Genomic DNA, 8953 nt, shown 5'->3' on the forward strand with positions numbered 1-8953 from the left:
AATGGTCAGCTACCAGATTCTCGGGTCCTTTCTTATCCTTAATCTTAAGATCTAATTCTTGTGAAAGAAAAATCCATCTAATTAGTCTTGGCTTCGTTTCTTTTTTCCCGATCAAATATTTAAGAGCTACATGGTTAGAAAAAACAACAATTTTATTTCCTAATAATTATGATCGAAACTTTCCAAAGCAAAGATTATGGCTAGAAATTCTTTTTCAATGGTCAAATAATTGTTTTGGGCAGTATCCAACGTCTTAGATGCGTAAGAGATAACATGCAGTTCCTTCTCGATCATTTGTCCAATGACTGCTTCTAAACTATGGTCACTCGTGTCAGAGATGATTTCGAAAGAACAATTCCAATTTGGTGATTGAACTATGGGTGCCAAAATAAGTTTATGTTTGAGCATGTCAATTGCATTCCTGCATGATTGATCAAACTCAAATTCATTTTCATTCTATAAGAGGTTATAGAGCGGTTGTGCAATCCTTTAAAAATCTTTAATGAACCGCCTAAAAAAACCTGCATGACCAAGAAAAGAATGGACCTCCTTCACAGTTGTGAGGTATGAAAGTGAGTTAATAACATCAATTTTTTCCTTATGAAGCGAAATTCCTTCAGTAGAAATAATATGGCCTAGAACTAATCCTTTGTCAACCATAAAGTGACATTTATCATAATTTAGAATAAGGTCAAATTCTAGGCACAGTTCTAAAATTTTGGCAAGATTTGACAAACATGTATCAAAGGATTCACCATACACAGTAAAGTCGTCCATAAATACCTTAATTATTTTCTCGATGCAGTCGGAAAATATACTTACCATACACCTTTGAAATGTGGCCGGTGCGTTGCAAAGTCCAAATGGAATTCGTCTATAGGTGAATGTGCCAAAGGGACAATAATGAGATTTCCCAGCTAAACGTTTTAACATTTAGTTAATGAAAGGAAGTGGAAAGTAGTCTTTCCAAGTTAAAGAATTCAACATCCTGTAATCTATACAGGCTCTCCATCCATTTTGGACTCAAGTGGGAACCATTTCACCTACCGAATTTTCAATTACAATCATGTCTGTTTTCTTTGGCAGTACATAAACTGAGCTCACCCAATTACTGTAAAAAATAGGATATATCATCCCGATGTCAAGTAATTTCTGAATTTCTTTTCTTACCACTTTCATCATTGACAGATTAAGACATCTTTTAGTCTCTCTTTCAGGAATCACATTTTCTATCATTGGAATTTTATGCATACAAGCTAAATGACTCAAACCTTTAATGTCGACAATCGTCCATTCAATCACCCATTTATAATCTCTAAGAACTTGTACCAAATTTTCTTCTTCTAACTTCGAGAGTTATATTGAGATTATTACCAGCAAGCTATTTTTTTCGCCTAGAAGAGCGTACTTCAAATGGTCCAAAAGTGGTTTGAGTTCAAATTTTCAGGCCTGAAAAATAGATGGTAAAAGTTTAGTTTTTAAAGGGGACAATTCAAAGGTTTTACCTGAATTTCTCTGTAATTGCGATGCCTACATATGAGCAATCGCTTCGTGAACTAACTCATTGATTGTCATCCATTCCTCTGGTTCTTTTATAATGTTAAAATCTAAAATTCTACAAAGAATGGTTTGTAAGTCATCTTCATCATGATATTCAAAATGTAATTCAGTTAAAGGCTTAATTATATCAACATTAGAAACATTATTAATCATGTTGGGATGGCTCATGACCTCATAAACGTTAAATTTCACCACTTCTCCATCGAACTCCATAGTAAGTATCCCACTCCACACCATTAATCTTCGTTTGTACAGTACTTAAAAATGGTCTCCCAAGTAGTATATCGGAAGAATTGGCTGAGTTGTCATCCTTCATGTCGATGATGTAGAAATCTGTAGTAAAAATAATTCATTTACCTTGAAAAAAACATCCTCCAGCACTACTTCTAGATATGCTACAGACCTATTTGCAACCTGAATGATTACACTTATTTCTTTCAAAGAACTCGTGTTAAGTAGTTTATAAATAGACAAAGACATAATGTTAATCGATGCACCTAAGTCACACATGGGTTTTAAATTCCACCACTACCTATTTTGCAATATATGAAAAACATACCTTGGTTCTTACATTTAGGTGGTATTTTCCTTTGTAAAACGTGGTAAATAATTTCTCTGACACTTACCTTTTCATTGCCCCAGAGCTTCTTCTTACTCGTGCATAATTCCTTTAAGAATTTTGCATATTGTGGAATTTACTTAATCACATCAAGAAAAGGAATGTTGATTTCTACCTTTCAAAAAGTGTCAAGAATCTCCTTCTCTTCTTGCTCCTTGAATTGGATGAGTCTTCTAGGAAATGGAGGTGTTATTGTGAATAATTTATATGGTGTCGACTCCGATGGAGCTTTTGAGTCAAGTTTCTTAAAATGAGACAATTCAGAATTTTTACCCTAACTTCTAGAAAATTATGGAGCCTTCATAACAATAACAACTTTACAAATTGGCTCTTCTAATGTCATTAATTCCTTCAGTTTATCCATAGTATTGGGGTCTAAACTCCTGAAGCACAGTTTGTAACTTATCCTCTAATGATATGCAAAATGTAATTTTCTTAATGATTCAATAATATCAATACTAGAGACATTCGACATTGTACTGGGTCGACCCATCACCTCATAAACATTAAATTTGACCACTTCCCTGTCGAACTCCATAGTCAGTGTTCCACTTCGAACATTAATTTTCATATGTGTAGTGCTAAAAAATTGCCTCCCAAGTAGAATAACGGAAGAATTTTTTGAGTTGTCCTCCTCCATATTGATGGTGTAAAAATTTGTAGGGTTCATTTACCTTGACAAGGACTTCTTCCAACACCCTTACTAGATACACAACTGACCTACCTACCAATTGAATGATTACCCTTGTTTCTTTCAAAGGGCTTGTGTTTAGTAATTTAAAAATAGATAAAGTAAAATATTAATAGATACACCTAAATCACATATGGTTTTCTTTATGTCAACATTACCTATTTTTCAAGATATAGAAAACATACATTGGTCCTTACACTTGGGTGAGATTTTCCTTTGTAGAACAGTAGATACGTTTTCTCCCACATTTACCAATTTGTTACCTTGAAGTTTCTTCTTGCTAGTGCACAATTCTTTTAAGAATTTCACATAACGTGGAACTTATTTTATAGCGTCAAGCAAGGGGATATTAATTTCTAGTTTTCAAAACGTCCCAATGATCTCTTTTTCTTCTCGCTCCCTTTTACATTGAGCGAGCCTTCCAAGGAATAGTGGTGGTACCATGAATGGTTTCAGTAGTGTCGACTCCGTGGGAGCTACTGGTTCAAGTTTCTATTCTTCCTGTTTAGTGTCATGATCATGACTCGTTTCAAGTTCTAGCTCCAAAATCGTTCCATCTTTTACAATCATATCACTCGCATTTTTTTGTGGGTTTGGCTTAGTTTGATATGGCAATTTCCCTTTAAGTGTCCAAACGACTAACCGTAAGAGCAAGCTTACTTATTTGTTGATCTATTTCTTGGAAGTGTGCTTCAGTATTTTGTTGGAACTTTTTGGTGCTAACGTTTAACCTTTCTACTATGGTTTCAATAGATGACTTTGGGGGTTCATACTATTGAGGAAGAGGTGGCCTTGGTAGGTATGGTTGGTTGTAACATTGATTTGATCCATAACTTAGTTTTGGGTGGTCCCTTCTCCCTGCATTATAAGTATTCAAATATGGATCATAACACCTTTGAGGTGGGTTTGGGAAGTTCCCAACGGCATCTACTTGTGTTATTGTGTCCTCGTGTAAAATCAAACAAGAGTCCATTGGATGATCGGGCATGGCACAAATCTCGCACAACCAAGTTGGGTTTGTTTTACCTAATAGAAAATTTTGAACTACATTAGTGAGTTTATCAATTTTATCTTCTAAGGATGGAGTAATTAACCCATGATCCCTTCTCCTAGATTCTGTAGTTGGTCGATACTCTTGAGAATTTGTAGCCATAATCAAAATTAATTCTCTTGCTCTTTGAAGAGTCATGTTAAGAAGTGTCCCTCCACTAGCAGCATCAATCATCTTCATTTCCATAAAGAGTAGGCCGTCATAGAAATACTAAAGAAGTGATTATTTAGGTAGGCCATGTTGTGAGCAACTTGTACACAACTTCTTGTACCGCACCCAATAGTCACAAAGTGATTTGGTCTTCTTTTGTTGTATTCCGACAATACCTCTCCTTAATTTGGCTGCTCAAGCTACTGGAAAGGGCCTATCAAGAAACAAATGAGACATATCAAACCATGTATTAATAGATCCTGGAGTTAAATAAAATAGTCATTCTCTAGCAGAGTATACTAATGAAAAAGGAAAAGCTCAAAGTTTAATTTGATTATCAGTTACGACCTGTGCGTATAGAGTTGTAAAATAAATAAAATGGGGGAATTTAGTTTATAAAGAAAATAAAATAAACAAATATAAAATAAAATAAAATAAAAATAGAATTATGATTGTAAAATAAAATTAAGGAAATTACATTAAATAGGTGAATCAAATATATTAATGCTTATCCTCAGTCTTGGTACACTCCGAAATCGAATTGGTACTTGAAAGTATATTTTCATTTCCAAACGATAAGTTGGTTATAGCGATCAATGATGCCCCAACCGCCAACTTTCTTTGTGTAGTTGGTTCTGGTACAACCTGCAAACCAATCCTTACCAACTATCTAACCACGTAATATGCGTCCACAGTTTCAGATCTTGGTAGCCTTGCGACCTAGAAAAGCCCAACTCGAATTAAAAGCCTCAACTATGTGGGTCATTTAAATCCGATTACTACCCCCTTGAAAGAACCCAACTAGCTTTTTCCAATTAGACACGTCAATTTTTTTGCGAGAATTCAAATACGGTAGATAACTGACTCGATTTCCCAACTATACGCCAATACATTTCCACCCAACATGCACTTTAAGTTGAAATTGGATCAACTTTAAGAGACGATTGTGACTATCCCATAAACTAGAGAGATAGCGAATATAATGTTGAAAGGTTTTTAGTATGGGTTCATATCTCACAATTTTTTTTTCGAAATGATACCGAGCTAAAGTTGAAAGGAATTAAGTTGATCATGAAATTAATCCTGTTTTGCTAGTTTATGAGAAGGAATTTAATGATAATGATGAATGGTGAAAAAGGGAAGGACTTGGGAAGCCATCGAACCAAAATAAGTAAATACGAAAAAAAATGGTAGTAAGCTTCGAAAAGCCCATGAAGCATGAAAGAGAATTAAAGGAAAAAAATGCATTTTAATTCAATTCCAATGTATCTTCAAGCGTATTTTCCAAAGTTACCATCAAGGTATTTATATACATTCCATATGCTAAATTTAGTCTAATTCATCTAACAACCAACCACCAAAAAATCATTTTTTAATAAGATTTTATAACAGATTTTTTTCTAAATCTAGCTTTTACAAAGTCAAAATAAAAAAATCTGATCAGCCATAAATTTCTCAAAACTTTCAATTCGACCCTATTTTATTGCTTGTGCTCCAATTTAGCATGATTCGCTTGTTAACTCAAATTTCGACACTCCAACTGCGTACTTGATAAAATTAAACAAAAACCACAAACTTAGTAGCAGAAATTTTCGAAATTGGGTGCATTAAACACACAAATTTAGCTTATTATCAAATGCAAGTTGACTTGTCAAGAAAGGAAAGAATCTTTCCCCATGCATGGCAAGTATGTTGGACGGCAAAGGGTGTTCACAAAAGCTAAAATTGTCAAAAAATTAATAAAAATTTTAGGAGTTTAGGGAATTAAACATAGGACTTTTAGGAAGCTAATTAAGCTCTTAACCACTAAACCAACTCACTTCCTTATTTATACTCCTATAAGAATTATTTTAAAAACATGGTGTTACCTTTGCTAAAGCTTGAAGCAAAATTGTACTAAATAGAAAATAATTTGAGGGAAAGGATTCGGACACAAGTCATCAATGACAACTCCGCCAATACTCAATCACTAGACTTGATACTTATTTATTATCAAATGAGAAAAGAATTATCTAAAAAATTCGAGCGTGACCACTCTCGGTTCATTAATTCAATTTCTACTAACCCGATTTTTGAGATATAACATTAACCATCGCTTCATAAAAGTCAAGACAATAACAAATTGTTAATATTAATAAAGTTTTCATTATTAACGTTACAGTTAGTATCACTTAAGTAGATATTAAGTCCATATTAAAATACACTTATGATATTAGCTTAATTATGACTTAATTTGTGTTATAGTTATATACTAATTAAAACAAAATTTTAGTACTATAAATAGATCCATTAACAACTTGTAAAGCATTTTCATTCAAATACATCTAAAAAATCACCATAAAAAATATATTTTAATTTTACGAGCAAAAACCATATTTTTGTTTCCATAACCAAAAAACATATTTTAGTTTTATTTAATAGGTTTTGTTTCCATCACCAAAAAAAGTTTTTCATTATTATTTGTGTAACACCCCAAACTCAGCTTATACGTTACAGTTGGATTGTGAAGGTTACATTATACGTGAAAATAGTGTTGTTTAATTTTGGTGAAAAACTCATTTTTTAACTTAAAGGAAAACAGAATTCAATAACACCTTGAAAACGTAACTATTCCGACAAACAAGTGACCACGCTTTATTAGCTTAATTAAAACAAATCCAATTTACTCTAATCGTTTGCGTGATAAAACATTGTATCAGATTTCAAATAAAAACTTGGTTGCGGAAAATCATTTTTAAATGGTGTCTTATAAAACATAGTATATTCTTTTTCTTTTCTTTTCTTTTTTTGAATCAAAATCAGATTGAGCTTCAATATAGATCAAATAAAGTCTACAAAAAACCAAACATAACATTAGGCCCAAAACAAATTGGCCCGTAAAAGAGAAAAACTAAAGAAATCATTAAAGCCACCGCCCTTTTGCCCAATCAGAAAGTCTAACGCCTGACTCTCCATCTCATCTGTCATTCAATCTTTAATGGCGATGTCAGTTACCAAGGGGATCTTATCTCTAAGGCTGTTGATCTGTTTCATTTTGAAAACTCTCCCCCTTCCGTCCTTCTCTTCATTTTTTTCAATCCGGCTCTTGTACACTCTCACTTCTCATCATGCCTTCTGCATAGCTTGGGGTACTTTCAACCAAGTACATCTCTTTTCTCCTCTTTAGCGATTCTGTTGCTAAAATGTGGGCTAGACCATTCACTGATCTCAGGATATATTCAAATCTTAACTTTCTGGCTCTGGACTTCATCTCGTGAATATCATGTATGTAAGCCTCTATTTGCGATTTATCTAGCTTTACATCCTTGCATTTCTTTACTATCGATAACGAATCACCTTCTATAATGGTTTCTGGTCGTTGCATTGCGAGACCAGTCTGGGCTGCCCTTCGACAAGCGATAGCTTTCGCGATGAAAGGAGAAGCCACCCCTCTATGAAATTCTGTACAAGATATGAAAACGTGGCCCTTGCTGTCTCTGACCACAATCCCTGACGCCGATTAGTGGTTCCTCTCGTCATAAGCCCCGTCAAAATTTATTTTTACGACCTGCCCAGATGGGTGATTCCATTTAACATTAACCTTAGGCTCATTATAGGTATTTTTACCATCCCCATCAAGTTCATGTAAAAAAATTTAAATATATATTGTTATCTCCTGACCACATCTATTTGTGTTTTCATGTATCCGAGCGTTACGATCTCCCCAAATGGCCCAAAGTGCACACAAAAGATTCTACACTGATCTCGAGAGAGAAAATCAAAAACTTTGGTGAGCCACTGCTCAAATTCTAAGTTTCTCCACTGTATAAAATTAAAGACAAATAATGCTTCCCACACTGCCACTAACACAGAACATTTTCGAAATAGGTGGTCCATTGTTTCTGGTTCCACACCACATAGAGGGCATGTTGAGTTATTTGCTACTCTCCTAAGTAACATATTTGCCCGAGTACGTAGAAAGTTCCAGATGATTTTTCAGATTGTAATTTTAATCTTAGTAGGTAGATCTATGCAGCGAGTTTTCTGTAAAAATCCCTATAGATGTTTTGTACATGGTAAGCTCTAGGATCACCACTTTGTAATAGTTTGTAGGCACACTCTGAACTGAAAACTCTCCCGAAGGTTCTCCATTCCAAGCCAAAAATTCTGTTTGAGGTTCTATCACCAAGGGGATATGAAGGATCAATTCAGCAACATCTTCTGGGAAGGTATAAACTATCAATTCTCTATTCCAGATTCTTTCATTATTATTGATTAGCTCAACAACTGTATCAAATCACAAATCAACATTAATAGTCGATAATCTTAAATTCCTATAATCTGGAATCCATATATCATTTCTAATTGAAATACTCGTACCCGTACCAACCTTCCAAATAAGACCTTTCTCCAATAAACCCTTAGCCGCCCATAGACTACGCCATGCATATGAACTCTGATTCCCCAAACGCGAATTAAGAAAATCGTTTTCTGGAAAATACTTTGCTTTTAAAACTTGCGCTACTAATAAATTTGAATTAAGCAGAAGTCTCCATCCTTGTTTTTCCAAAAGAGCTATATTGAACTGAGCCATATTTCTGAACCACAATCCTCCTTCGTTTTTAGGTCGACACAAGTATCTCCATTGACACTAATGAATTCCTCTCTTCCCAAACCCTCTTTGCCACCAAAACTTAGCAAAAATGCTTTCAAACATCCCGCATAGAGATTTAGGTAAAAGAAAACAAGACATAGAATAGGTTGGTATAGCTTGTAATATTGATTTAATAAATACCTCATTTCCCTCTTGAGACAACAGTTTGGTACTCCAGCCTTCCATACGCACAGATACTCTATCTAATAAATTTTGAAGAGTCTTTTTTTCTTTTGCCCACCACATTAG

The 8953-nt window shown here is 34.3% G+C and overlaps 1 long non-coding RNA gene across 1 annotated transcript; it reads left to right on the top strand.

The window, feature by feature from the left end:
- The first annotated feature begins 6959 nt into the window (after window positions 1-6959).
- Window positions 6960-8390, top strand: LOC107942456 (uncharacterized). Its single transcript, XR_001695840.2, has 3 exons — window positions 6960-7335; window positions 7447-7840; window positions 7939-8390. It is a non-coding gene; the product is annotated as an uncharacterized lncRNA (long non-coding RNA).
- The last annotated feature ends 563 nt before the right edge of the window (window positions 8391-8953 follow it).

Source organism: Gossypium hirsutum, chromosome A09 (genome assembly GCF_007990345.1).
Source record: "Gossypium hirsutum isolate 1008001.06 chromosome A09, Gossypium_hirsutum_v2.1, whole genome shotgun sequence".
NCBI lineage: Eukaryota > Viridiplantae > Streptophyta > Magnoliopsida > Malvales > Malvaceae > Gossypium > Gossypium hirsutum.